The sequence below is a fragment of the Lipotes vexillifer genome, unplaced genomic scaffold, assembly GCF_000442215.2.
Source record: "Lipotes vexillifer unplaced genomic scaffold, Lipotes_vexillifer_v1.1 scaffold792, whole genome shotgun sequence".
In the NCBI taxonomy this organism is placed as follows: Eukaryota; Metazoa; Chordata; class Mammalia; order Artiodactyla; family Lipotidae; genus Lipotes; species Lipotes vexillifer.
The window spans coordinates 1,724,733-1,731,066 of record NW_006795663.1 but is presented as its reverse complement, the minus strand read 5'-3'; positions in this window follow the sequence as shown (position 1 = coordinate 1,731,066).

The following is a 6,334-nucleotide window of genomic DNA, read 5'->3' as shown; positions in this document are numbered from 1 at the left end:
GGACCATGAAGCTCTGCAAATGTGCCAAGACAAGGATTTCTCATCCGGACACAAAACCATGTCCTTCTGGATCCGGAAAGAATTTTGGAAATTGTTAAGTCCAATTACCTTGTTTTGCCAATGAAGAAAACCCCAGAGATGGACAGTGACTTTCTCAAGGTCACACAGCTAGTCAGTGACAGGTCCAGACCTAGAGTTTAAAGTTGATTCTCCAGGTGTGGTGTTCCTCCCATCGCACGATGCTGGAGAACGTTTCCCGTACCAAATCGCTCAGCAGTTTTGTCATCTCTGGCAAAGCCCTTTGGCAAACTTTCACCCTTCCTTTGTCTTCAAAAACAGCACTCTTCTAGTCCCCTTTGCAATTGTCCACTCGCTGTCCTAAAATTACTGCAGTCTCGTTTGCTTATTTTAGCTACAATGGGTCTGAAATTTACACTCGGTCTGTGTGAGCTTCTCCAAGCCAGAATCAAACGCCAGGCACGCCTGTCTTTGAGTGGAGGCCATGACGTGCAGACCAATTACGGCCAAAAAAATCAAGGAGGAAAGGATTTAGCGAGCTTCTGCCCTCTCCACATTTCCTGGGTCACTAGAGAAGATACTTCCATTAAGAATTCTCACTCATCTGTAACCCAAGAAATAAATCAGGTGCTCAACTGAACTGCACATCCAGGGTGGCCTCCCCACCAAGCATCAGGGAGTTGGCACCCCGGGCACCAATATTTATAGATCGCGTCAAGCAATGACACATTAAGGATGTTCTAAGAAACAGAGGTCTTTCCGTGCTCAACATCAACAGGGGAGGATGAAGAAAATGGAGCATGGGAGATCTGCAGAACATTTCAAGCAGCCTCCAAAGACCTGGAGGGCAGCGTGGGAAGCAGACAGGAACTCCCAGGGGATTTTTAACGTCCACTCCATTGGCCAGTAGTCCCTCCAATTTGAGGTGGTTATTTGAATCGTGGGTGTTTTAGCAAAAAGCACGCCTCCCAGCTTCCATCCATCTTTGTATTCCTACAGCGCCTAGCACAGTGCCTGGCACACAGTAGGTACCCAGTAGCTGTCTGTTGAGGGAATTAATAATGGGGTTAACGGCATAAGGCACTTCACAAAATAAAGTGATCCAAGTTTTGCTCACAGAATGAAGCCATAGCCAGCCAGAGGACACTTACTGAGTGACAGCTCGGCAAGGGGCATTGCACAGGGTGCGGAAGGGTGCCCCTGGGCTCCTGCCTTCGAGAGCAGGTGATTTGACAGAGGACACAAGTGGCACACACTCGGTGTGGCTGAGGTTTTAAATTTTTATCCGTTACTGAGTCTACACAAATTTTAAATATTTGCTGACCACAACATAAGCAAATATCTACAGGAAACTAGCACACCTCTAAAAGATCTCTTATTGCACTAAGGGAATAGAAAAAGAAGTGATTTTTAATTTGTATAGTGATTTTAATGACTTTAAATGGAACTATAATAGGCATTATTTTCTTATAACTAATATTAATATGTTCAAGTTGTGTGGTAGTATATTTTTTTTTTTTTTTTTTTTTTTTTTTTTTTTTTTTTTGCGGTACGCGGGCCTCTCACTATTGTGGCCTCTCCCGTTGTGGAGGCTCCGGACGCGCGCAGGCTCAGTGGCCATGGCCCACGGGCCCAGCCGCTCCGCGGCATGTGGGATCTTCCCGGACCGGGGCACGAACCCGCGTCCCCTGCATCGGCAGGCGGACTCTCAACCACTGCGCCACCAGGGAAGCCCCATACTTCCTCTTTTGCCTGTTTGGAGGGTGACCTTCCTTGTCCATCCCAGGGAACCATGTGCCTGGAAGGAGCTTAGTCTTTGTTTCAAAAGGGACGCAGAAAGAAAGATTGAGGCAATTCAGTTATTGACCCACAAAATAGGATTATGCATTGGGGCAATAGTTTTGTAAGCCAAGCTATTGTCTCAAAGAGGATTTCTAAATTCCTTTATCTCCTTCATTTGCAAACCAACTGCCTCAGTTCACAGAGTCCCCCTAATGCGTGGACAAATCATGGGCCCAGTTTGCCATTAAGGCTCAGCAAAGATTTGGAGTTAGAAAGGGGGAGATATGATGAGTGGAGCTCCCCACTGTCCCCCTCCGCCCCCACACACACGCACACTATATGGCCCACTGCAGCAGGGAGCAGAGAGCCCCTCAGCAAGGCTAGGAGGAGACTGCAGGACCAGCGGTCTGGACACAGATCTGGCTGTCCCTCCCCCTCCCCCAATAGGACTGCATCCGTGAGAGTTAAAGAGAGGCTCACTCAGCCAAGGATGTCCTTGAGCCCCGGCCAAGGCCAAGCCAAGGTCTCCCACTGCCACAGGCTCTGGCAGTGAATGCTCCCAGGCAGTCAAGGCAGGGAGCACAGAAGAAATTCTGCCCAAGGACTTGGACTCATCCCTCACACGCACATAGATTTATAAAGATGTTATAAGCCCCTGTCTATATATACACCTGGACCCCATCTTAGCAAGTGCAGTGGCTAAGTATTTTTACTCAAATAAGTAAAAATATTCCTAATGGGACCATTTAAAACGATCAGAGCCAACTATGTTCAATCGTGTAAAACAATTAGTTTTGTTTTTTGTTTTTTGTTTTTCCCACTGCTCATCAAGATTGGGAGGAAAATCTGGCTAGGCAGGGGTAAAAACCAACTGGTTATACTTTATCCGCATATATAAATTGCTCTGCGAGTAATCAGATCAGCTATATACACATCTCCTATGCAGAGCAGAGTGGGATTATGGCCAAATAAGTGGAAAGACGGGAAGCTAGTGGGAGTCCAGAACAGAATAAGGCAAGGATAGGATGGGCATTTCTTGTTTCTCTCTGACCAACTCCCCTTTCTCAGTTCCTCTGGTCATCCTGATTTTCCTTGAAGGACTACACGTCCCCCAGTCCATGTGGTCAGGGTGAGGTTATCAGTCACAGCCCCCCTGCTCCAACCAAGGCTTAGGCAGATACTCCCCTGACCAATCAGAGAAGTGTCTATCAACTTGAATGCAGTGATTGGCTCAAGGTGGACACTGACCCACAGAGGACCAATCAGTCTTCTCTGATCTTTAATGTAAAGATGCTGCAGGGGAAATGGATACAAATTGCTTTTAAATTTCAAGCTATAAAGAACCAGGCTTGGGGCTGCTGGGGGCCATACATTTTTACCGCATATGAGGAAGGGCCCTGACTTACAGAGAGAAACAAAGAAAAGAGAAAGATGGAGGCAAATTTCCAGAGGCACAAATTGTTCCCCTGGATCCATCTGTGTCTAAAGTTAACCTTAGATTTCACAGTGACATGAATCACTAGTTTCCATTTATTCTTCTCAGGCTACTTTGAGATGAGTTTCTTATCATTACCATCAAAGGAGAAAATTATTCATATAGAAATGCCAGGAAGGTTACCTGCAGAAGGTAGGTCTGGAGCTAACCCTTGGAAAATGGGAAGTCTATTTGCTTAAGTTTTTGGTTAACAGAGATGGAGAACATATAAATTGGAGGAGAGAACAATGAATGCAGGTACCAATGGTGGTGTGCAGCATGTGGGGATGTGCAGGAGTGCAGAGAGGAGCAGTGAGACCTAGGGTCAGAGGTTAGGTTGGCCCCAAATTATCTAGACCCTGAATAGCAAAGAGGAGGGTCTTCTTTTTTCCTATAGACTATAGAGATCCTTGAACAGTGTTTGAGCAGAATATGTCAGTACAGAAACCGTCTCATGGGAGGATTGCTCTGACCTTGAAGCCAGAAATCTCATACAAAGGAAGCTACATCTCCCAGGTGGTCATCCCCATGCATTCTTTTATGTCAGTGTCTATAGTCACAATCAGAATGAGCACTCTATGCGGGATCTTAAAGAGCATGGAGTCCCATTCCAACTTTTACAGAAGAGGAAATTGAGGCCCAGAGAGGGTATATGTTTCTCTTGAGATCATCACTAAACAAGCCAGTGGCAAAACCTGGACTAAGGTCTGAGTCCCCACCTGCCTAGATTGTAAAAGAAATGGCAGAGTCTCTCTGTGCAGCTTTTATAGGCCAGGTAGGAGGCTTAACACATGTATCAGTTTTCCATTGTTGCATAACAACTTAGCACAAACATAGTAGCTTCCAACAGCACCATATATTAGCTCAGGGCTCTGTAGGTCAGAGGTCTGGCACAGCATGGCCGGGCTCTCTGCACAAGGTATGACACAACCAGAATCAGGTATTGGTCAGGCTGAGTTCTCATCTAGAGGTGTTGAGGAAAAGTCTACTTTCAAGCTCATTCTTGCTGCTGGCAGAATTCAGTTCCTTGTGGTTGTTGGACTGAGGACCCTGCTTTCTGGCTGGCTGTCACTGGGGGGCTTCTCTCAGCTTCTAAATGTCACCCCAAGTTTTTGCTATGCGGCTCCTCCATTTTTAAGCCATAAATGGTGTGTTGAATCCTTCCCATGCTTCAGATCTCTGACTTTCTCTTCTGCAACCAGCTGGAGAAAACTCTCTACTTTTAAAGGGCCAGTGTGATTAGGTCAGCCCCACCCAATAATCTCCATTTTAAGGTCAACTGATTAGGGATCTTAATTACATCTGCAAAATCCCTTCACAACAGTACTAAGGTTAGAGGTTGATTGAGAGAAGTTATGCGTGCAGTAGGGTCCAGTAATCTAGGGGGTCATCTCTGAATTCTATCCCCACCATACCACAGTGACCCCTGGGATGGGCCACGCATGAGGGGTGTCTAACAGCTTATTTCACTGAATTGGTGTGTGTGTGTGTGTGTGTGTGTATTGGGAGGAAACATAAATATACAGAAGGCAAGCCCATCATCTCAAATAAGAAAACAGAGCTTATGGGTCAAAGCAAGCGCCCAGTGGCCAGCACAGCCTTCTGAAAAGAGCAGCCCACCCTGCGTCTGGGTTGCACACCTGTGTTGTTCAGTGGAATCTCCTCACTACTGACAACACTGTGACCCACTCAGGCGTGCCTGTAAAATTCAGTGCAGCCAGTAGCAATTCCTACCATCTGTGGCCTGGCCCCTTCCAACCCTCTCTTGCAACCAACCTAGGAACCTCAAAAGAAGATGCTCTATCCCTCACCCTCCTGAGCAACCTGCTCTGGTTTGCAGACAGCCTGGAGGAGCCATCAGAGTGGTGGTCTGTGCACTTGGCTGGTGACCATGCTGCAGCACTATGGGACCGAACACCTACTGGGTCACTGGCCTGCATCATCTGCCAGGGACCCAGGAGTTTCACCTTGGGTCCCATCCAACCCAGCCAAGCACCTTTATGTCAGCAGGTTTGCCCATGAGCCATGTGGTCGGTCTTCAATAAATGACTGTCACTTAGCTCGTTTAATCAATTCCTTTACAGAGAGCTTGGAAGAGCTGAGAGGGAAAATCTGCTCAAACAGAGAAATCCAGAGGGAAACAAGGTAGAAGGGAGAACACTGATGTTCTAATTCTGGCCTCTAACCTCTCCCTCTTTTCTACGGGGAGTGCTAACCCTCTGGAGCACCCTGCTTCCTGCCACCCTGGAAGCTCAGAGCCCCTGATGGGCCTTGCAGCAGGAAGCCCGCTGTCTAGGAGAAGCAGCAACTGCCACACTGCCTTGTGCTCCGGCAGAGCCCAAGTCTGATCCTCCCAGCCTCCAGGAGGTCGGCTCAGCTCCGAGCAGTTTGTTTTTGGAAAAGTCTCATAAATTTCCAAGAAACTTCTCCAGACAACTGTCACGAGGCTGCACCTGCCAAACAAACACAAACAGGGCTCTCCCCCACCAGATTAGTTACTTAATTAAGAAGAGAAAGAGACAAGGCACATAATGTGGAGATAATTACCCATCTTGCCAGATCTCTGAGTGCAGCGTGGCACACGCCGGCAAACTGCAGCACTGCCGCTAATGCATATTCATCCAAAGTTGTAACTGCTGTGAACATTTTCCACACAGACAGCAATATGTTCAACCAACAATCTGAGCTCCCTCTCGGATTCCAGCATCTTCCCACACCCTTCCCCTGCCTTCCCAGGCTCCTTCCCTGTCTCTCTGTGAAGGAATTTGCTAAACAAAGCAAATAGCAAACAAGTTACAAGTGAATGTGATCAAAACCCACTCCAGGGATGCTGTTGGAAATAATCAATTCTGGACCCCAAAACGAGGTGTTTGGGTTTTTCCCCTAACCTATTTAATCTCATGCAATTGAATGATAAGGATTTGTTGAGCGTTGGTGTGTTGGCCCAGTGCCCACCAAGTGCTGTGGAGGCACAAAGATGAGTATGAGGGGGCCTCAGCCCAAGAGGCTCACAGTCCTTGGAGAGAGGCGCTCTCTCCTCTGTGAGCTAGGTAAGGCAGG